We start from the raw sequence: 24,307 nt of genomic DNA on the forward strand, positions 1-24,307 counted from the left end.
GTGAGATATTTCCTCCAATCATACCCCTTAATGACAGTAAATATACACGTGTTTGAGTGAAAACGGTAGTTTAATACTTTAAAACATGAAAACATGACATATTCCATAATGAGTTATAGAAATATAGTAACCAGAAATCATGTTAGAAGTTTATGGTAAATCAAATATTAGAACTCAATGCATACAATAAATCAGATATCAAGAAGACAAAATTTAAATATCATCAAAAATCCAAAACTATTTAGATAGATAATTGAAAATAGTAAAGTAACACCATCACCTGTATCAATCTGAAGTGTTTGATATGATAGCCTACTATCGAGTCTGCCTATCACGGTCAGCGGTAGTGCTAGATCGTACAAGTCGAAAGAACTGTATCAAAATCCTAGTAAAGTAAATAATAAACTTTAATTAAATAACTTATGGAAACCTACGAATAGCTTTCAAAGAACATGCATTGTGTTGATTTTCCAGACGGGAAGCACCAGATCTAGTCGACCCTCGGTCAGGAGAATCACGAGTACTTTCATAAAAAATATAATCCTAGATAAATTCCATAATCAAATTCCAAATAAATATGCAAAAATGCTAAAAAAATACTAAGCATTTTTGTTTAACATGCTCGTTTCAAATCTTTTAGATCAGAATTTGATAAAATGAACCATAAAATCAGACTCAAGAAGTCGACGAATGTTAAGAGAGAGGTTTACAAAAAAGTCAAAGTTGGTTAACGATTAAAGTTAACATCGGTCAAGGGTCAACGATGGCGATCAACAGTCAATTGTGGTTAACAGTTTGACATGACACGACTCAGCTTGGCGTGGTGCATCTTGGCTCAGTTAGTTTGATTCGGTTGGAACGATTCGGTTGGAACGATTCGGTCCGTTTCGATTAGACCAGTCTGGTTGGGCTGATTTAGATGGTCCGATTTAGAATTGTGTTGAAGGAAAATGGGTTGAACGGGTTTTGGGTTGAGTCAGACAGACGAGTCTACAAGTCAGGTTGACTCGCTTCTAGAAGGTTCACCAGGTTCTAATCCCCACGTGTGGCGATGATGTGTGAGGGCGTCTACGATGGTTTTGGTGGCTGGAAAATTTACGAAAATTTTCTAAAAAATAATTTAAAGGGTTTTAAGACACTTACCAAGTTCGATTCACAACAGTGAACGACGAAGAGCTCAATTACTATACGTCATGAACTTGATTTACCTGAATCCTTCACACGCTGACGACGTTGGTGACAAGGCAGACACCAGTGAACCAGAAATGACTCAAGGATTCCAATGGTATGGGCAGTGCACTAAATGGAGAAACGGTCAGTGACAAAACATTGTTTGAATTTTTTTTTTGAGAATAAAATGTTTAAAAAGGAACGTATGTATAGATTGAGAAAATGGAGAGATAAGGTTGCTAAAATTAGAAAGTTTCCAGATTAGTGGTTTTAAACCCATCCAAAAAAGGGAAAAATAGAATTACACTGGGATCCTAAAGTATTTCATATCTTTTAAAATTGATCCCAGTTAAAGTTAAAAATTTAATTTAGTCCCTGAATTTAATTATTTTTAATTTAATACCCAAAATAAATTTAAGAAAAAACTTAGCCCCCTAAATTGGAATATGATAGAACAACTTCTACCTAGGGAGAAGCGAAAGTATAATTTTTACTTCTAATGGGTATTGAAGCCACGACCTAGGAGAAAGAGAATGTGTCAACTAAAAACTTTTAATCACTTACTCTAAAGTTTATTGACAATTAAATCTTTTAAATCTATTTTTACTCAATTAAGTCTTTTAATTCAAAAAAAAAAACTTACCAATATGATTCTTTAATTGATGAAAATCATCATTGATCATTATAATATTAATGTGACAGTTCACAATATGACATGGTTGTTTATGGTATTCATTGGACAATTCATATAAGAATAATAATTTGGGGGAGGGGTTTAATTTTTTTTTTAGAAAACTTAAGGATTAATTGATTTTTTTTTTATAAAGTTTGGGTACTTACTTAGTCTTTAAGTAAAAAATTTAAAATTTAAAAATATAAAAAATATAAAAAATTGAAAATTGAAAATTTTCTAAAAAAGTTTATAAAATATTATTATTTTATAAATTATTTAAAGTTCAAAAAATATATTTTTTAAAATTCTGAAAATGTATTTAAAATTATAAAAAGATTTAAATATCATAAAATTTAAAAAATATAAAAATATAAAAATTAGTTTAAAAATTATTAAAATATTATATAATTTTTCTATGTTATTATAGAATTATTTTAGGAATTATTTAATTATTTTAAAAATTATAAAATTTAACTAACTTATTAAAATTGAAAAATTATAAAATACAAAAAATTATATAAAAAATTAAACATTATTTAAAATAATTCTAAAAATTATCTAAAAATTCTGATGAGACAAGATATTTGGTGTTTAAGTTACTTATGATTGGGACATTTATCGATTTTTTGTCAATAAATTTGTAAAAGAAAATTTAAAAAATTGTAATAAAAATTCATATTTCTAAAAATTCAAAGTTGATAGATAAAATTGTAAAAAAAAAGTGAAGTTGTTATTAAAAATAAGAACTAAAGTTATATATATATATAATATATAGTGTTATAAAAATATATGATTCAAATTTGGTAAAAAAAAAAAGTAGATTTAAAATTATGGAAGAATTAGGGATAGAGAAATTAGAGATGAGTATTCGAGTTAAAAATAATTTTAAGTTTATCGAATTAACGAATTACATGTTATAATTCAAACTTTATTTAAATTTTTTTGTTTCAGTTCAAATGTATAAAAATTTCAAATCGAATTCACTTTTACTCACTCCTATTTGTAAATGGTTTTATTTTTATATTTAATTAATTAATTAGATTATTTTACGATTTAGTTCAAAAAAATTATTCTTTAATTCGTATTATATTTTAGAAATTTGAATCATACGCTCCTCAATCACCACATGATAATTATTTATCATCATTTTTTTAATAATAATTTTTCTTATAATTTAGTTTCTTAATTTTGCATGATTCTTTTTTTATTCAATTCATTCTTTATTTAAGTATATTTTAATCAAATTTGATTCACATGCTCATCTATCATCGTAGAATAGATACATAACTTTTTTTTTATAAATCTTGGATAAATACAAGATATTATATATTCAAAGACTCTCAACCAATTAACCATGAATGCTCATATCCCTATCGGTGCTCAAATTCGAGATCTCTAGGGAGAATAACAAGTCCTTTAACCACCGAGGTCGCTTGATTCATTATATGTAACTTCAATTACTCTTTTTGAATTTTTTTTTTATAATTTAGTCTCTCAATTTTATTTTATTCAAATTGGTCCTCAATTTGTAATTCTTCGCAAATTTTTTATTCTCTTCAATTCCTCGACTATTGTATATCCCGTCAATATTTTATCCTTAAAATGTTTCATTTAAAACCAATATTATAAATATATTATATAATTTTAGATGATATTTGATTTATTAAATAATATATAAATCTTACCGACACATATAAAAATTAATATATATGTTTTCAGAGAATTTTATTAAACTAAAACCAATTACTTCTAATATTATAAATAATTATGTCTAAATTAATTTTTTTAAAATAATTATATTTAATTCAACTTAAATTTTATAAACTCAACTCAATCCTTTTAAAATAAAATTTTAAAAATCAAATAATATTTATAAATTTGAGTAACTCAAAATTTTTATTCAATCCAATTTTATCTAATACTTACTCCTACCCAAGAGACCGGACCACTGAGCAAGCGTTGCAAAGGTGACTTAAACTTCTTAACTAAAACTAATAAAGTAACAAAAGAATATAATATTTAAAAAAATTCTAATTACTTTCTACTCCATTTTATCTTTAAAAAAAAACCCCATTAACCTAGGAAATCTAACAGCCAACAACTTTTAAAGAACATCCATTTTCCGTTTATAATTTTTTTCATTAGTTTTTAGAGTATAGTACATAAACGATATCTTGACTAGTATTGTTTTATTGAGTTTTTTAACTATTAAAAATTATAAAAGTGTCCTTTAATCATAGAATATTATTTTGTCGAGTCTCTCGACTATTAAAAGTTACAAAATGATCTCTGACTATAAGACTATGATTTGTTGAGTCTTCTGACTATTAAAAGTCACAAAATGATCATATAAATATTCATATGTTCTAAACTCGTCCTTTTTCGCTAAAAAATTTAACGATAATCTAAGTAGGATGTTAATCTATTGAATGTGACATGAGAAAATTATAGTTTAATGATGTCTATTGGCATCACTGTTGCTTTCAAACATTGGCTCAACAACATAACGTTTCAAACATTAGCTCAACGACATAATATAAATAGAGTCTCGATCCACAAAATACAACTCAAACAATTTTGATATAAGATTTTATTATATCCTGGTGAGCAAGTTAACATCTAACATAGACGAGGATCAAATTTTAACGAAAAACGATGAGTTTGAAACATATGAATAGTCGAATGATAATTTTGTAACGTTCATTAATTGGAGGTCTTAATAAAACTACGCCTTATAGTCAAGGGATGATTTTGTAACTTTCAATAGTTGAGTAACAATGTCGATAATTAGGGGACTATTTGTGTATTTTACCCAAATTTTTAATATATATTTGTTCTAAATATCTCATTAACCATAAAAATATTACCATTTTTTTCTTTATTTATACCAATTATTGATAATTATTTATCTAAAACAGTCATTTTAATTAAATTATTTTTTAATCTTTTATTTAAAAAATGATTTTTGGCCCACTAGCTTTGCAGTAAAGAATCTTGCCAGATTGACATATTAGCTGAAAATCACCGAGTTCCCTTGCTTACACAAATATCAAAGGAATGTTATTATTTCTTTCTTAATTATAAAAATTGATGTGTAAAAGTACATGCATCATGATCATCGTTTGGACGGTCAAAAGACAAAAAAAAAAGGTCTTTTTATTGGCGAAAATATTTTTTAGAAGATGGCTTTTAAAAAATAAATTTTAGAAATTATTTTTTTAGTATTTAGATGAAGTTGCGTAATTTTTTGGTGATTAAATTTTTAAAAAATAATTTTTAGAATATATTTTTAGTGAAATAAAATATATTATAAATTTCATTATCTTAAATTTTAAATTAATTGATTGTTATAAAATTATATTTGAAAAAATTGAATATAATATTATAATATATTAACTTGATTGATCAACTGAAAAATAATTAATAATAGTCGATGTTAGAATTACCTTGCGAGAAAGATTCATATTGACAGGAGAATCTAAAGATTCATATTAGAATCCATTCAAAGTTGTAATGGATGGAGAAAATCATAAGATATATATAACTATTTTAAGATATGCCTATGATATTCTTTTCCTTTATGTTAGAGCTCCCTTATGAGACTGTCGTAGCCGTCTTTCGGTTGGGTCCCGGAATTGGGCTTCGACTTGGATTAAACGAATTGGAGTCGCCACCGACCATTTAAAACGAATTTAGGTGGGTCGGACACCATCTTACCTGATCTGCGCTTTTTCAGAAATTTGTCGGGTTCGGGAGTCGGTTACGGTCAAGGAAGGATTAGCACCCTTGAATCGCCCTTTCGGTACCAATTAACTTGTCGGTTGTCTTTAATTGCGAAGAATTAGAAATTTAAATTAAAATTTAAAAACCGATTCATATTACTTACCTTTGGTTGATTGGAAAAAAATTTCATAAAGTCAAAAAGGTTGTAAAATAAATAAATAAATAAAAATAATAATAAATAAATGTAAATAAGTAAAAAACAAATGGAAACAAAAAAAAAAAAAAATATATATATATATATAAATAAAAATAAAAATAAAGTCAAAGAAGAGAATAATAAATAAAGATTAAAGAGAACAAAAAAATGAGTTAAAAAAAATAAGGGCAAAAGTAGAATAAATGAAAACAGATAAATGAAATAAAAAAGGATCAAATTGAATAAAAATAAATAATTCGAAATAAGATAAAAATAACAAAAAAGGATCAAATCGAATGAGCTTGAAACCTATGAACTGAAATGATTTTAAAAGTGAACTGCAATAAAAAAATAACAAAATTAGGGGGGTTAATTCACAAAATATAAAAAGTGTAAAAGGTGACCAATTTGAATGAATTGAGAATCCAGAGACGAAATTACAAGTGATGGCCGGATTGAAATGCGATGAATCTTCTATTTGCATAATGGTCCCTTCTATATATATATACAACCCAGCTTAATTTCATTTCATTTTCTTCATTCTCTACCCAAAGAGAGAACCATCTGTTCTCTCAACTCTCTCTAACCCGGCCAAGGTTCGGCCGCCACCGCCGATGGTCAACCGTCGTCGCTCCGTCGCTCCGGCCGCCACTGCCGGCGGCCGGAAAGAAACCCAAAACCACCAAACTGTTCCCCTTGTTACCCTTAGGTCAGATCCGAGCCCCGAATCACCGTAACCAAACCCAAATCGCGTAGATCTAAGGAAAACCCATTCAACTTTTACCTTTTCCGGCGCGGCCCTTCGTTTTCCCGGTGCTTGCTCCTTATTTGTTGTATTTTGGCGTTTTAGTGTTGGCTATTGTGGTTTGGTTTCACGGTTGATGCTTCTGTTTTTGCCTTGTTCTTGTGTTCTCGTTTACTGTTCTCGTGGATTCTCGTCCGATTTGTTTGTGATGGCTCTCTGTTTGTTTTTTTCTGTGTGCTTGGTTTACTGTGAGCTGTTGTTTTTCTTTTGGTTTCGACTGTGTCTGATGGGTTTTTGTATCTGACGTTTCGGCTTATGATGTGTTTTGGTACTGTTGGTCTTGTTGTGACCGGCTCTTGGGTTTTTTGTGACTGATGATTTTCGTGAGTCTTGGTTTACTCCGATCTTGTTGAGGTTCGGTGAACTGTGTTCGTGGGTTCCCCCCCCTTGGTGTCACCGTGGTGGGGTATTTATACCCACCCCACTGGTGGCCTGCTCCGATTATAACGGGGTTGTTCCCGTGTACTTCGCGCTAACGTTGTTCACGTAGCCGGGAATCCCGGGATGGTGCAGTCCCGGTTTTCCCGGCCGGTCGGTGCGCCGTTTGACCGTTTGGTTTCCTTGACTTGTGCGGCGCTGTTGATAATAATATGAGGGTGAGATAAAACCCTAGTTTCCTGACCGTTGATCATCTCTTGATCTAATGGTCCCCTGTAATGCGGCGCTAGGATGAAACCTGAAACCCTAGCTTGGCAACTGGGTTGGGTAGGCCCTCCTGATCTGCTTGGACCTCGTTCTGGACCCTGAAAAAAAACAAAATAATTAAATAAGAAACAATAATAATAAATAAAATAATTACAATAATAATAAATGATAATAATAAATAATAATAATAATAGTATAATATATATAAATATTTTAAAAATAATATATAATTTCCAAAATGCTTTAAAAAAATTATATATTATATATTTTCAAAATGGTTTTTAAAAATTATATATTATATAAATGTTTTCATAACGTTTTCAAAAGTATATATTATATATATTTTAAAAACGTTTTCAAAAATTATATATTATATAATTTTCAAAAAATATATTTTCAAAATGGTTTTTAAAAATTATATATTATATAAACGTTTTCAAAAACTATATATTATATAATTTTCAAAAATATTTTAAAAACTATATAATATACATATTTTCAAAAAATGTTTTAAACGATATATTATATATGTATTTTCAAAAACAATTTGCAAACTATATGATATATATGTGTATATATATAAAAATAAAAAAAATGGACGGAAATTAGTGTCTACAGCTGCCCCTCTTTGTCCTTTTTCGCGGAACGAAAACTAGGACAAAGACAAAAAGACACAAATTTTCGTTCGGTGGAGTTGAAGAATAACTCCCTGTCGAATTGAGTTGCAGATGGCTCCTCCGTCGCGAAGTCGAGTCCACCTTGAAATGATATGTAATTGAAGCTGCAATTCAGAATTTGAATCTGGATGTAGCTTCTCGTTTCCAAATTGTAGTCAACTTCGGTCTTCTTCTCGGTTTAAAGACCTTTGTTAAAATTTGACTGGAAAGTAGTTCTTTGATTCCACCATATGATTGATAGGCCCTCGAGCTGAATAAAACCGACCTCGAAAGGTCCTCGTCGACAGATGACTTTCCTCGACTTATGTTATGATGTCGGAAAGCGGTTTTTTGTCGCTAAGGCACGGTTAACCCAGGTGTTCTTCTCGACTTGGAAACCTTGATCGCAGCCGGACAATAGTGTGATTGAGGTGTCATCGAGCTGATTGGAATCGAACTCGACAATTTTATTGACAGATAACCTTTCTTGCCTTGAGCTATTCTGTAAGCTTGTTTTGCCTCTAAGTTGAATATAATCGAACTCAAAGGTCTTTAGCAGATAACCCTTCTTGACTTAAGCTATGTTGCAAATGATGTGCCTTGGAGTTGAGCGGAGTCGAACTCGAAAGTCTTTTGGTCACCGATAACCTTTCTAGCCTTGAGTTATGCTGTAAACGATGTGCCGTTGAGCTGAGCGTAGTCGAACTCAAAGGTCTTTTGTTGGCAGACAACCCTTGTAGACTTAAGTTGTGCTGCAAATGATATGCCTTGGAGCTGAGCGTAGTCGAACTCGAAGGTCTTTGGTTGGCAGATAACCCTTCTCGACTTAAGTTATGCTGCAAATGATGTGCCCTCGAAGCTCAGTGTAATCGAACTCGGGGGTCTTTGGCAGATAGCCCTTCTCGACTTAAGCTATTCTGCAAATGATGTGCCTTGGAGCTGAGCGTAGTCGAACTCGAAAGTCTTTTGGTCACAGATAACCCTTCTAGCCTTGAGTTATGCTGTAAACGATGTGCCGTTGAACTGAGCGTAGTCGAACTCAAAGGTCTTTTGTTGGCAGACAACCCTTGTAGACTTAAGTTGTGCTGCAAATGATATGCCTTGGAGCTGAGCGTAGTCGAACTCGAAGGTCTTTGGTTGGCAGATAACCCTTCTCGACTTAAGTTATGCTGCAAATGATGTTCCCTCGAAGCTGAGTGTAATCGAACTCGGGGGTCTTTGGCAGATAGCCCTTCTTGACTTAAGCTATTCTGCAAATGATGTGCCTTGGAGCTGAGCGTAGTCGAACTCAAAGGTCTTTGCTAACAGATAACCCTTCTAGCCTTGAGTTATGTTGTAAATGTTATGCCCTTGAAGCTGAGTGTAATCGAACTTAAGGGTCTTTGGCAGATAGCCCTTCTCGACTTAAGCTATTCTGCAAATGATGTGCCTAGGAGCTGAGCGTAGTCGAACTCAAAGGTCTTTGCTAACAGATAACCCTTCTAGCCTTGAGTTATGCTGTAAATGTTATGCCCTTGAAGCTGAGTGTAATCGAACTTAAGGGTCTTTGGCAGATAGCCCTTCTCGACTTAAGCTATTCTGCAAATGATGTGCCTAGGAGCTGAGCGTAGTCGAACTCAAAGGTCTTTGCTAACAGATAACCCTTCTAGCCTTGAGTTATGCTGTAAATGTTTGTTTAAAAATGGCTTCCCTTTATGGGTCGAAAACGGTCATGATTCTTCCGGTGGTTCCCCTAAGCTGGTCTGGGAAAACCCACTGATAAATTCTGACAGCCGGATATCTTCCGTCGTGGAATTGAAATCTGGCTTGAAAGTGTTAACTGAAAACATGTTGCTCCTGGTGGGTTTGAACCGAACTAGATTTGATCTGAACTGGTTCTCGAACCCATCTGAAATTGGTTCTGAGATCTGTAGTTATGTAAAGTCGGTTGAGGTGTAGCTTCTTGCTGCTGAGTTACACCATCGTTCTTTAAAGGTGCTTACAAGTCGAGTAACCTTCATCCTGAAGTCGAAGCTTGCCTCTGAAAGCTGCAAAATTATGCATGCTAAAATGATGGATGTGATGCACCTAGGTATGTCTAAGATGCATGCAATCATGAATGAATTATGATTTATTTCTTGGATGGAGTCTCGTGCTTTGTCTGCCAATCTGGTCCTTGGAATCGATCGTGCCCCATTTGCTTCTCGAGCTTGGGTTTTACAGACATTTCATATCTGAGATTGTTCTGTTTGAAAACGTTTTTCTCCTTTTTCTTGTTTTAGGAGAGAGAAATGATAAAAATGTTGTAAAGTATTGTTCGCAATTGAATCAAATTGTAAATGTGAGTTCAAAAAATATCAAAGGAATCAAGAGCTCTTTTAATGCTTTCAGAGTTACAGGTCTTTGACAAATGTTCAAAGGGACGAGTTGGCTTTAGGTTGGCCTTCTATTTTCTAAGGTTCTGGCAAAAAGAAAAGAAAAAAAAAAGAGAGTCATTTTTCTTGGTCATTGAACATGTTTTGACATTTTGATTGGATGCGGACAAAATGACGCAACTAGCATTATCAACTACTAGGCCCTCTATTTCGGTTCTCCGAAATCTTTCATTTGTTCAAGTTTTGTAGGCTCCTCTAACAAAGGTAGTGTAGAAACATCGGTCTAAAAATGAAATTCTTGAGTGCTCGTGTGTAGTTGACTAAAACAGGTGTTCCTTAACTCCCTTAGTCCATTTTACCGAAAATTTCTTAGATAAATTTGATTTAATTTGTCATTATCTGGCTAGCTGAATCCATAAAGCCGGGGCATTTAACCAATTGCCTTAGAGGGACAACTTAACATTATAATCACTCTTATCAAGTCAACTGAAGGGTTCATCTCATCACAGAGTCTTCAGCCTGACAAGAGCAGTGGAGCAAACACCGAATTGCCAAGTGTCCGAGCAATGTCATGGTTTGAACGTAATCTACTCATAAGGCCAGAGCTTTCAAGTTTCCTCTATAACCAATTGCCTTAGCGGAATAGCTCAGTTTTTACGGATTTAATTTCTTAAGATTGTTAAGAAGAACCTGTTATAGCCTAGGTATTTGTTGAAAGTCAAAAATTTCATCTTTAGAGTTCAATTTTCAAGCAACTGACCTAAACTAGATTCACTTACTCGACTATTCCATCTGTGAAGATCATTATCATCACTGAACGTCTTAAATAAAAAGTATAGTAATATGCAAATGATGCCCCATGTTGTCCGCACCTTATGAAAGGAAAATGTTATATTGCAAGAGTAGGGTATGGTGTTTGAGTGTATATTCTGGGTAAGGTCAAAGTCCTTGTTTTTAAATCATGTTACTTCGTCAAAGATCTTGTAACTTTGAACCATTTACAGAGTTTCTTAATTCAGATGATATTCAAAGAACTGCGAGTTTGCAAATGTGATTCATTGCTTACAACCTTTAAAGTAGCATAAATTTATTCAAATATCCAAAGAAAGTTCAAAAACAAGTCCCAAACATGGAAAAAAAATAAAATAAAAACAAATTCGAACAACATGTCTCAAAATTGAATAAGGCCTCATCCGGATGCCCCACTTGCCATGACTCTTTCTGCTTTAGGAGTGTCATTGCTTTCATCGTAAAATTCCAGCTCTTTCCTGTCCATCATTAGTTGGATCAAGGCTCTAAATTCGGCACATTCTTGTACATCATGTCCATCTTCATTGTGATAACCAATAACTGTCACTTTTGGAATCTGATGTGCTAAGATGTGGTGCAAGAAACCCCTCATTTATCATTTGCCTCCATACCCAAGCAAGAGGTAACTTCACTTCGGAAACTCTGGTTTTGGCCTTTTTACCTTTTTCCTCTGTGACTGCACTTTCCTTATTCTCTTCATGATTTGGTTGGGGGTTCTGTGCAACGTAGAGTGATTCTGAATTATTAAAATGAATCCAACCCCTGTTGCGCATCCTTTGGATAACCCTCTTAAAGGGGAGGCAATTTTCGATAGCATGCCCCGGAACACTGCCATGATATTCACAGTGCGCATTTTTGTCATACCACCTGGGGTATGGGGGCTTTAGAGGTGTCTCGGGATAGGGTGACACCACATGTGCGTCAAACAGTTGTTGGTAGAGCTCCTTATATGCCATGGGAATGGGATCAAAATGCTCTTTTTCTTTCTTCGGTTTTTGCCTACAAAAAGGTACGACTGGAAACGACTTTGAAATGTTGATGATCTCTCTTTCCTTCTTCTTCAGGGGAGGCTTTCCACCCGTTCTACCTCCTGGGTTAATGGTAATTTCTACCCTCTCTGTTTTGACCTCTTCTTCAAATTTCGGAATGCGATAACTATCCGAATTATCTTGAAGTCCTGGTAAGATTCTGGGTGAGACAACCACTTGCGGGGTAAGTGGCGTGGTTACCCCTTCCGATGAACCTGCCCCAGGCGCACTGGTCTGTTGTAGGCCAACTAACTTGGCAACGATCTGATCAACCAAGGACTCTTGGTTCTTTGTGATTGTTTCTAGAGTATTTCGACTATTTTGGTCTATCTTATCTTCTAGCTCTTTCTGTAGTTTCAACATATTCTCTTTGATTTGTGTAATTCTGGCTTCCATCCTCTTCTTCTTCAAACGAGTGTTATGTGGAAGGGGGTGTGTCCAGCGCTTGAGGCGGTGTATCCAGTATTTGTCCCCCTTGATGAGACATGTTTATATTAGTTAATGTGAATGCAAAGAAAATAACAAAATGCAAAGAAAATAAGAAATGCAAAATGTCTAAATATATGATGCATGAAATGTCCGAGGCATTGATCCAAAAAATGTGCCTGTTATTCTGAATAACCCTTATTGGTGACAAAAGTGTTACGTCTGAAGGGACAAAAAACTCTTTTTGATGGTACAAATCCTGTACAGCTTCTGACAAGTTGATTCGTCTTTTTCACTAGTTGAATATCCTGTCGAACCATTCCGGCTCCTTTGGCTAAAATGTGCAAATAATGAGATGCTTGCCCCCAAAAAAAAAGATCTCGAAGGACTGCATCTCCGACTTTAACTTTCTACCGAGCTTGTTTCTAACGAAAGTATCATTGGAGCCCTCCATCGAGAGAAACTATCCGAAGCTTGCTTCTTTAATTCGTCAGTAATGGCATCCAGCTCAGCTAGTGTTTCACCATCTTGTTCTTGTAGTTTTCGAAAGGAGCGACTGGGTCAGTGACCTTTCCCTCGTATTGCCCCTGCAACTTTACCTTTGAGTATTCTTTGACCACGGTTGGACTTCTAAATTTTTTTATCTCTTTGTATTATAACCCATTTGTCCATTAATGCAGATTATTCATGTTTAACAAATATATTTTTGGTGGATCAACACATCGTTTTAAATGATGCAAACGATGAACACAAAATAAAAGAGAACAAAAAATAAAAGGGTTAGTGAGATAAATCAAAACAATAATAAAAATGAAAAAATCCTACCCCACATGATATCTACCCCACATGTTTTAATTCCTACCTGGACATGATCTCTATCCCGCATGCTAATTTCAAACAAATCCTAACCGCATATTTGTCTAGTTCGCATGTTTTGAGCAGAAAATAAAGTAGGAAATAAAACAGCCTAGGGTTTGGAATGAGGTTTTGGGGTGGGCTCTAATTCCCTGCACTCTCCCGGTTTAGGTCCTAAAAACGGTACTCGAGTTCTCCTTGCTGGTGCCCCCTTGGGCTTGCCAGACCCTTAGTCCTAAACCCATCACAGGCTTGTGTGGACTAAGTTAAACTCGAGAGGAAACATTCCCTTATGCCCGCACGGTGAATAAATTCACACGAAGACATAAGGTATAATCCCGAAGGCTACTTGCTAGGCATATGCGTGAATAAATTCACACGAATGCGTCGCTTTCACCCCCACTTAAAAGGTTTGGAGCTCGGGTATAGAGCTTGAGATAGAAACTTTTCAAAATCTCTGAAATCATTAAAAAATGTTAGTACAACTATTTATTTGAAAAATAATCAAAGGTAAATAACTGGAGTCGAATAAATAAATTTAAATTTAAATTTACCATTTTCGCATAAAAAGACAACCGAAAATTAATTTCGGCCTGACTCACTTACCTGTCCCCAGCGGAGTCGCCAAGCTGTCGTAGCCGTCTTTCGGTTGGGCCCCGGAATTGGGCTTCGACTTGGATTAAACGAATTGGAGTCGCCACCGACCATTTAAAACGAATTTAGGTGGGTCGGACACCATCTTACCTGATCTGCGCTTTTCCAGAAATTTGTCGGGTTCGGGAGTTGGTTACGGTCAAGGAAGGATTAGCACCCTTGAATCGCCCTTTCGGTACCAATTAACTTGTCGGTTGTCTTTAATTGCGAAGAATTAAAAATTTAAATTAAAATTTAAAAACTGATTCATATTACTTACCTTTGGTTGATTGGAAAAAATTTATCCATAAAGTCAAAAAGGTTAGTAAAAAAAATAAATAAATAAAAACAATAATAATAAATAAATATATATATATATATATATATAAATAAAAAGTCAAAGAAAGAGAATAAATAAATAAAGATTAAAGAGAACAAAAAAATGAGTTAAAAAAAATAAGGGCAAAAGTAGAATAAATGAAAACAAAGGATAAATGAAAATAAAAAAGGATCAAATTGAATAAAAATAAAATAATACGAAATAAGATAAAAATAACAAAAAAAGGATCAAATCGAATGAGCTTGAAACCTATGAACTGAAATGAATTTTAAAAGTGAACTGCAATAAAAAAAATAAACAAAATTAGGGGGGTTAATTCACAAAATATAAAAAGTGTAAAAGGTGACCAATTTGAATGAATTGAGAATCCAGAGACGAAATTACAAGTGATGGCCGGATTGAAATGCGATTTAAACTACCAGGGACTGCGGAGAGAATTAAAGAATCTTCTATTTGCATAATGGTCCCTTCTATATATATATACAACCCAGCTTAATTTCATTTCATTTTCTTCATTCCCTACCCAAAGAGAGAACCATCTGTTCTCTCAACTCTCTCTAACCAGGCCAAGGTTCGGCCGCCACCGCCGATGGTCAACCGTCGTCGCTCCGTCGCTCCGGCCGCCACTGCCGGCGGCCGGAAAAAAACCCAAAACCACCAAACTGTTCCCCTTGTTACCCTTAGGTCAGATCCGAGCCCCGAATCACCGTAACCAAACCCAAATCGCGTAGATCTAAGGAAAACCCATTCAACTTTTACCTTTTCCGGCGCGGCCCTTCGTCTACCCGGTGCTTGCTCCTTATTTGTTGTATTTTGGCGTTTTAGTGTTGGCTATTGTGGTTTGGTTTCACGGTTGATGCTTCTGTTTTTGCCTTGTTCTTGTGTTCTCGTTTACTGTTCTCGTGGATTCTCGTCCGATTTGTTTGTGATGGCTCTCTGTTTGTTTTTTTCTGTGTTCTTGATTTACTGTGAGCTGTTGTTTTTCTTTTGGTTTCGACTGTGTCTGATGGGTTTGTATCTGACGTTTCGGCTTATGTGTTTTGGTACTGTTGGTCTTGTTGTGACCGGCTCTTGGGTTTTTTGTGACTGATGATTTTCGTGAGTCTTGGTTTACTCCGATCTTGTTGAGGTTCGGTGAACTGTGTTCGTGGGTTCCCCCCCTTGGTGTCACCGTGGTGGGGTATTTATACCCACCCCACTGGTGGCCTGCTCCGATTATAACGGGTTGTTCCCGTGTACTTCGCGCTAACGTTGTTCACGTAGCCGGAATCCCGGATGGTGCAGTCCCGGTTTCCCGGCCGGTCGGCGCCGTTTGACCGTTTGGTTTCCTTGACTTGTGCGGCGCTGTTGATGATAATATGAGGGTGAGATAAAACCCTAGTTTCCTGACCGTTGATCATCTTGATCTAATGGTCCCCTGTAATGCGGCGCTAGGATGAAACCTGAAACCCTAGCTTGGCAACGGGTTGGGTCAGGCCCTCCTGATCTGCTTGGACCTCGTTCTGGACCCTGAAAAAAAACAAAATAATTAAATAAGAAACAATAAATAAATAAAATATTACAATATAATAAATGATAATATAAATAATAATAATAATAATATAATAGTATAATATATATAAATATTTTAAAAAATATAAATATAATTTCCAAAAATGCTTTAAAAAAAAATTATATATTATATATATTTTCAAAATGGTTTTTAAAAATTATATATTATATAAATGTTTTCATAACGTTTCAAAAGTATATATTATATATATTTTAAAAACGTTTTCAAAAATTATATATTATATAATTTTCAAAAAATATATTTTCAAAATGGTTTTAAAATTAATTATATATAAACGTTTTCAAAAACTATATATTATATAATTTTCAAAAATATTTTAAAAACTATATAATACACATATTTTCAAAAAATGTTTTAAACGATATATTATATATGTATTTTCAAAAACAATTTGCAAACTATATGATATATATGTGTATATATATAAAAATAAAAATAATGGACGGAAATTAGTGTCTACAGAGACAGATTACTGTTGTTGTGAAGAAAGAGAATAGAGGAATGACTCAAATCATTGATTTTGTTCGTTAAGCAGAAAATCCTAAACGAAGAAGATAAGAAACAAAAAAATCCAAAGTAAGATATCGGTGAAGATGTTTATATGAAAATCATAACAGCTTTGAAAGAACTAAATGGGTATAATCCCAAAGATGTTGAAGTTCCATATATCTGATCCAATTCTTATAGAATAACCTACAACTTAGATTCTGCTAGAAAGTAACTACCTTGTGATAGTGGAATACATATATAATAATCTATCAGCCATCGCTATATTTTAGCAGAATCTCGTTCAAATTAAAAATCTGTTGAGTATTCAACATACAAATATAGAAACATTAAATTGAATATATGAGCAAAGTATCAAACGAACATAAGATATTGTTACATAATCAATTTCGATTAAATGATATCATAAGAAAAATAATGTTTGCAAAGGTACAAATTAATGAATAGATCAAGTAGCTTTTACGTGACACATTCAACAATAGCATGCAAAAAAAAGCAAAGATTTACATTATTATTATTATTATTATTATTATTATTATTATTATTATTATTATTATTTATTATTATTATTATATCCCAGGTATCTATATAGTTGAATTTCACCTAGTCAAGACATCACACCTCCGAAATAAATAAGAGGCATGACATACTTATAACAGTGATGGGGGATGATAGTGGAGTGATGAAGGTTGGTCGTAGTTGAAGAATCAAGCTTAGGGGTTTAGACTCATTCAAAGAACAAGATTGAAGGTGGATTAGATTGTTATCACAATCTAGGGTTTTGAATAAGGAAGAAAGTTGCTAGAAAATTAAGATAAGAACAAAATATTAAGATTAAGACAATAAAGATTAAGATAATGAAGATAAACGAAAGATAAAGAAGATAAGTAAAAATGATGAATGAATAAAGATATGAATACTTAGCCAAAATTAGGGTTTTGGTGGTGATGGGTGACAATGGTGAGTTTAGACGATGATAATGATGGTGATTGATAGATAGTTGTCATACGAACCCTCCTAGTCGCAATTGAATAGACAAACTTGATAATCGACTCTAACCAGCCTTCCTAATCGAAATGAGAAGGCAAATCGGAGTGTGAAGATCTCTCTCGTGAAGAACTTGAGGAACTTAATGATGAAGAAAGCTTCGAAGGCACAAGACTATCAACACTTGCAAAAACATACTCAACGTTGTATTATTAATCCAAAGAAATCTACTTTACAATGGTGAATGGAGTCTCCTTTATATAGGGTGAGGAGTTCCATGAGTCTAAGTAACTACTGAATAAAATAATAATAATAAACTAAATATAATATTTTGATTATATCCTAATTTTTGAAAAAATAATAATAAACTAAAGATAATGTTTTAACTCTATCTTAATTCCTAATAAAATAATAAATATAATCCTAAAAGATAATACATCATCTTATATTAAATTATATTACAAAAAATTAATAAAATATTGATAATTCGTAATATTTACAAAATTACATATTAATCTCTTATAGGAATTCGACATCAAATTGATGCGTTTCAAGTACCATTGGAAAGCTAAGATATAGACGGTAGTATCTATATAAACATGTTAACCAAATAACACTTGTATACCATTCAAAAAATCATCGCAAGTCTGCTTCTGTTTTGGTCTTTTTTCCAAGGTTTCGTTGTGCAAATCAATTGGAAGAGATAGTCCATCTTCCTTTGATGTAAGCCTTGAGGTTAGGGATGGACATGGATTAGGTCGGTCAGATTTTTGGTCCACCCGACCTGAACCCGACCCAAAAAATATACACCTTATAGTTGACCCGATATTTTGAGATAAAATCTGAACCCGACCCGAAATAATATATTTATTAAAAATATTATTTTTATTCAATAAAAATAGGGATTTAATTGAAAGAAAATAATATATAGAGGGCTATTATTGCAATTATCCTCAAATATATAAGGTAAAAGTAGAATTTTTTCGGGTTGGGTATTTTTCACCCTAAACCCAAACCCAACCTGACCCAAACATAAATTAAAAAAACTCGACCTGATCCGACCCAACTTGACCTAAACCTGAATTAAAAAAAAATCGACCCGATCGGGTTCGGGTTCCATGCACATCCCTACTTGAGGTGCATGTATAATAATCTATGTCTTAAAAAAGATTAGAACTTGAATCTGGAACATCAAAGGGAAAAATGTTAGAACCTTTAAATGATTTTATCACATTATACTTACGGAATAGATATGCTTTGAATCTTCGAGACTTTGTTCTTCTAATATGGTCGAGTAGAAACATTAGTCCAAAGAATAATGCATTATCATCATTATGGATTCCAGATCATGTATCATTCCCCCTGTAATGCCCCAAACATTGGGTCAGTTACTAAAGTGTAAGGATTTAAAATTTCGTTGTTTAATTTTGATAATTGAAATGTTCAAGGATTAATTTTGAATTTTTTATTTAGAAATTATTATCAAAGATTGAAGAATGGAAGGGTAAAATGGTATTTTGGCATGAAATGATTTAAAACTCATTTTTAAAGATATATAACATGTGGGGATTAAGAAAATGGAAAAGAAAGGCCTAGAAACTCCTCTCTTCATCTTCTCTTCTTCATTCCATCGTGAACCTACATTGCCAAGGTGAGTTATTTTTAAAGTTGGTTGTTTCTTGAATTTTTGGGTTCATTTTGAATCTTTGGTTGGTATAGAAGTTTAAAAAGGCTTAAAGATGAATAGAAACTAAGAGATTGAGGAATTAATGATAATTTGGTAAAATGGGTTTTTAGGGAATTGATGAAATTTGACCAGTAATTGGATTTTAAAGGCATATTTGACTTGTCAAAGGTTTGAATAAGGTATTTAAAGTATTAGAAAGAATTGAAAACATGGTTGAAGGTTGGGTATGATTTTTAGTTTTAAATATTCTATGGAGAATTTTAGATGTTAAGGGGGATTTAATTGATATAAGTTGATTTGGATAAGTGTTAATGAGTTTAAGAGCATGAATAGAGTTAGAAGTGTGAGATTTAGGTGTTTTCTTTAGTTTATGTAAATGTTGATTGGTTAATAATTATTTGAGATTCGATATTCATTTTGGTTATGATTCATATGTAGATGGAGATCAAGAGTAAGCACTGAACAACTCAAAGTAGTAAGAGATTGAGCAAAAGTGGAAAGAAATTTTGCTTAGGGACTTAACTGAGGCAGAGGTAAGTGTAACTTATTTATTTTATATTAGATATGAGGACAACTTGCGATAAGCTAACCTCTTTCGATCGAAAACAATTTTATTTATTTTATGAAATATATTTATAACGTTTTATATAAATTGTATTTCTGAAGTACTGTTTTGATTTTATTAGTTTGTGAAAATGTTCTATGTGAATATGTGTACGTGAAAATGTTTTATGTAAATGTGTTCTATGTGAATAAATGATACTTTGAATAATGTAATGTGAAATAATTATATGGTTAAAACCCAAAGTATATGTTATGAGAATTAGAGGTATAGTTGTATGCCAAGAGTCGAGGGTTCTACGCGGTCCTTTGGGAGAATTCTATGTGGTCCTTCGGGACAATTCTAAGCGGTCATTCAGGACAAATCTACGTGGCACTTCGATGCATATTCTACGTGGCACTTCGGTGCAAATTCTATGCGGCAGTTTCGACTGCAATTACAGTGCAAAACCTCAAAGTACTCACATACCTTGGGTTCTCAGTGATATGCGTTAGGCTAGTTAAAAAACTTGATATTAATTGAACAATGCATAACATTATAAGTTATTTTATGAAATGTATATTGGTTTTCGTAATCAATGTTTCTTTGAAAATGTTTAAGTAAATGATTTAATGTTTTCTTACTCTCATTTATGCCTCACTAAGTCAATGACTTAGCGTGTGAGTATTTTCACACGTAGGTTCAAAGATGTCCGAAGAGTACAGCTATGATAGGACATCATACACTTTGGAGAAGATTAGATTATATTGATTTGAATAATAGGTGGTTTTGTTATTTTGCAATTTTGTTGGCATGTACTATAAATGTTAAATCGTAAATTTTTTGATAAGTTTTGTAATCATACTATTTTTAAGTTTATGTAAATATATTAAGTATTCATTTTCATCATGTAATATAAATTTTTGATATTAACTTTTGGAATGAGGGCTTCACCATTAAAATAAAAGCAAAAATTCAAATTTCAAACAGAGTTTCAAAAAGTAAAAGTGTTGAAAAGTTAATGTGACACCTCGGATTTATATCTAGATCGAGTACAGGTTGGGGGTGTTACACCGCCTTTCCTCGAAAGGATTCTTCCACGAATTTGAAAATCCAAAATAAAGAGAATTAGATGTATTGGAAGGAATGATTGTAAAACAATTACTAGGATCAATGTGATGAGTCTTTATGTGTTTTAGTAGAGGTTTTTTCCTTGTTGGAATTGTTTTCTTATTTTCTTGAAATCATTTTTTTTCATACAAGTCTTGTAATCCAATGAGAAGGTTGTAATTCAACATGGTGCCAGCCACTATTGGCTTTGTTTGTGATTGCTTCATATGTTCTCTCCATGGCATTACTCGTGTCTGGTGAAAAGGGTGTTGAAAAACCATTTCCAGTGGTTCATTAAAGTCATACATTAAGTCTCCTAACTGTGATCCATGAACTAAGAATTCTCGTGAGGAGCTTTGTGGATTGCATAACCTATTTAGTTGGAAAGGAAACTCATTTACAAAATAGATATCACTAAAAACACTTTTAAAAGAATTAGTATATATATCAGAAATCTTCGAGTCATCATTATATACATATTTGATATGTTCAATTCTCGAGATAGTAGTATACTTTTGAGAGGTAAGAGTTTACCTTAGGGACAATGCATATTCTACTATGTTTTTTTACCTCGGTCTTTTAACCACTTAAAGGATTTTTGGTTAGATTGGATTACAACTTCAAGTGCCTTAATCTACACGAAAGAGAAGAACTAGGTTAGAATATCATTAAAATGAGTAACAACAAACTTACCTTTGGATTCTTGTAAATTGTTTCTCATCACTGAGATGACATAATGATTAAGGCTTTTTGATGGTAACCTGTCAAGTGGGTCACCTAACACCATTCAGAAACTATGCAAAAGAATAAAAAAACATATTAGGTAATCTATTGTTATCGTCAGAAACCAAAATCAGTGGTTGTCTAAAATGGACAAGAATGCAAGGTTCTTTGTGGAGAAGGTTCTTTCCAAATTTTGTTAAACTCGCGTATGTAGTTTTAGTCATTCTTTTCTTCTCACAATTAGGTTCACTCACCTCCCTTGGTTCATTATTCTTTTTGATTTTGTAACTAACAACCTCTTTTATTTTTGCCTTTTTTCATTGTTTTTTCTTTTGTTGTTTTTCCACTCTCCTCACAAAGTGTTATCAGTTGATTTTCATTTGCATCTTTTGTAACCCCTCACACCGATACGGGTAACCTGATCCGATCTAGAGTGTCATATTAGGGCCACCGGAGCGACCCACTGTAAAAATAGCGGAAAATTTAAAACTTTTTATGAGAACATGTAAACTCATAAAATCATTTATCAGTATGAAGAAATAAAATAGATTTTCAAACTCGTATATAAAACAAAATACAATTACATGCCCCTAATCACATGTACCATACTCTGCAACAACGCCGGAAGAACTCCCTTACTGAAGTCGATAGTTGCACTGGTATAATTTTTAACCTGCAATGTTGAGTAATAGAGTGAGCTTTGGAAAGCTCAGTAATACAGAACTACCAGATGATGCTGAAGAACGTGTAGATACAGATAAACATATATTTCCTTATCGGTTCAGACATATATAGATTTTTATGTTGAGCAGAGATCCTACTGATATTTCATGTAGTAACAGACAGTGAGCTTTCAGTTTAAATGGAAATATTTCGGATGCCTAGGTTAGGAGATCAAAATAGGTTATCTACTATGTTCCCGTAAAACCAGTAAAAAGATATAAATCTTTTTAAAAATATATATATATATATATATATATATATATATATATATATATACACCCTCATCCTTTCACAATCTATTTGTGTAGGTTATCCAGAAACATACACCCCGTACAACCAGTGAGGCCCTGAGTACACAGCCGAGAAGCTTGCAAATATACTTCCTCCAACAATATCAGATCAGATATCATAACAGAATCCAGAGCAGAAATTAGAACAAAATTCAGGTAATGTATTAGAACAGAATTCAAGTCGGAAATCAGATAAAATATTTATGTGATTAGAGAACACACCAGAGTTTATGGATATTATTCAGAGGTACAGGATAATCTTAACAGGCAGAGACACACGGATTTTCAGTATACCAATAGAATGTCGGAATTTAGAATCAATATTGGAAGAGTTCATTAACTGACAGAGTCATCAGTTATTCAGAATGTGAATTGAGCTGATAAGGAAGAAACGAAGACTCGGAACATTTACGATTTGTGTCGATATATTGGAATATCGAACAACTCGAGCTGAACAACTCCAAGAACTGATACTTATCGACTAGTCAATTCATTACCCTTCCAGGGTATTTACTCTTTAATACCAAAAATTATTGTCCAGAGATCATCTTCAGAATCATCATTGAATAGATCTTTCAATGTCTTTATTTCATTTTCACGCTTCCACAATATCATAAAATGTTGTCGTACTTGATTTGTAGTTCATGACCCAGAAGAACAATACATCGTGTATGTTCATTAACGTTTCCAGACTCATCCAATAACTTATTAAATTCTTAGTCATTGAGGTTACTTATTTTACTTAGTAGTCAAATACATTCCAGTTATTTCAGAGTTTTCCAGATTAATTTGGACGTTTCTGAATTTCAGATAAGTATTGTACTTTCGTTCAGTTCAATTTGGTCTTCTTGGTTGATTTGTCTACCGAATATCCACTTCTAAGTACCAAATGCGATCCAAAGTTGAGCTGGTTACTTCCAAAATTATCATCAATCCAAACTTAATGAGATGAACCAACATTCAAGTAATACTTATATCATTCAGATAATGATATAGCACTAGCATTGGTTGACCACTTAAGATGCGTTCCATAACTTTTAAGAGCAGTACAATATCCGTTTTTATTTGGATTTCTAAATTAATCCAAGACATTCACTTAATCTAGGCCATAAGGGTATTTTGGTCATTTTGGTGCTCAGTTATATTCCATTCATTTCAGAGCTCGAGGATATCCAATCATTTCTGAGCTTGGTGATATTCTTGGTCATTTGTATTCTAAGGGTATTCTGGTCATTTTATAGACCCAGTGTATTGCAATCATTTCCTTACGTCCGATCTTATTATCTAATTCAAACTTATCACTTATTTCAGTCATTTCGAACAATTCTGTCAAAAGAACACCCCCGATAAATTATTCTTCAGGTTTTTACTCATAACTCGGATATTTACGGATTATCAATTTTTTTTTGCATAAAAGTATAACTTAACGATGAAACTAGTAATTCATCGATTTAAACATGACTTCATGAGTACTTTTTATTCAAGGTTAATTAGGGCTATTTTTCCCTCTCAAGGGTAATTTCGTAATTTCTTAACCTTATAATTTCGGTATTAAAATTCTTAACAAAGATAATTATAATTCAGAGATTCTAGGGTTTATCTCTTTTCCGGATAATCTTTAAACTTTAAAAATATTCCTTATCAAACTTCTAGTATCTTGTACAAGCAATCTTGGGTTTAGAAATCAGTTATCCATATTTCCTAAGAAAAACTAGTATTTCCATACACATCAGTAGTTTCATCAGATCAATATGTCTTTAAAATCCCTTTATCCAACTTCTATGGTCAAATCTTGTCTTTTTACAACATAAGGGTATTTTCATAATTTTACCCTACTGGAGTATTTTCAAAA

The 24,307-nt window shown here is 32.9% G+C and overlaps 1 pseudogene; it reads right to left on the reverse strand.

The window, feature by feature from the left end:
• Positions 1–7,049: 7,049 nt before the first annotated feature.
• Positions 7,050–24,307, reverse strand: part of LOC120143205 — a 74,358-nt pseudogene continuing 57,100 nt past the window's right edge.

Source organism: Hibiscus syriacus, unplaced genomic scaffold, assembly GCF_006381635.1.
Source record: "Hibiscus syriacus cultivar Baekdansim isolate YM2019G1 unplaced genomic scaffold, ASM638163v2 tig00110839_pilon, whole genome shotgun sequence".
Lineage (NCBI taxonomy): Eukaryota > Viridiplantae > Streptophyta > Magnoliopsida > Malvales > Malvaceae > Hibiscus > Hibiscus syriacus.